This window comes from Etheostoma spectabile, chromosome 23, assembly GCF_008692095.1.
Source record: "Etheostoma spectabile isolate EspeVRDwgs_2016 chromosome 23, UIUC_Espe_1.0, whole genome shotgun sequence".
Classification (NCBI taxonomy): Eukaryota; Metazoa; Chordata; class Actinopteri; order Perciformes; family Percidae; genus Etheostoma; species Etheostoma spectabile.
This window is the reverse complement of record NC_045755.1, coordinates 1,184,895-1,185,596: the sequence shown is the minus strand read 5'-3', so window position 1 is coordinate 1,185,596 and position 702 is coordinate 1,184,895.

Sequence of the window (702 nt, the reverse complement as noted above, 5' to 3'; positions counted from 1 at the left end):
GAAATACTAGGATACAATATACATACATACATAATACGGGAATTAATAATAATAAAGGTATCACTGCTTTCCATGCTTATCAGTAAATGGATTAGCCTCCTTTTTTGTTGCTTTGGCTTAAAATGTTAGACATTTCAGGGCTGATGTTTGTTTTTTTCCTAGTCAAAATTGCAAGTAATCCAGTTTCTCAGCTGCATATACCTAAATAATTCTGTATATTATAGGGGGTATTTGCTTTTTGTGTTGTGGTTTGTGACATCTGACAACTGCTGGATTCCACCTTTCATCCATGTTTCCCAGTATAGCTGTGTGTGCTTTATTCCAAGCCTTTAATGTATTATTAATAACAACATTTGTTGATTTGATATTGTCCTTAGAAAAGTGTGCCAGCAGTAAACTGTTGCACTGTAATTGATTGTTTTCTGTCTATCCATGAATAGTGAATACTGAATTGAGTATTTTTCAACAAAATGAAATATATATATATATATATATATTCAATTCAATTCAATTTTATTTATATAGCGCTAAAACAGTTATATCTTTGCGCTTTCCATAAAGAGCAAGTCTAGACCGTACTCTGATGTTATTTATAGAAACCCAACAGTTCCCACCAAGAGCAAGCACTAGGCAACAGAAGCAAGGAAAAACTTCCTTTTAAGAGGCACAAAACCTTGAGCAGAACCATGGCTCAGGGTGGGC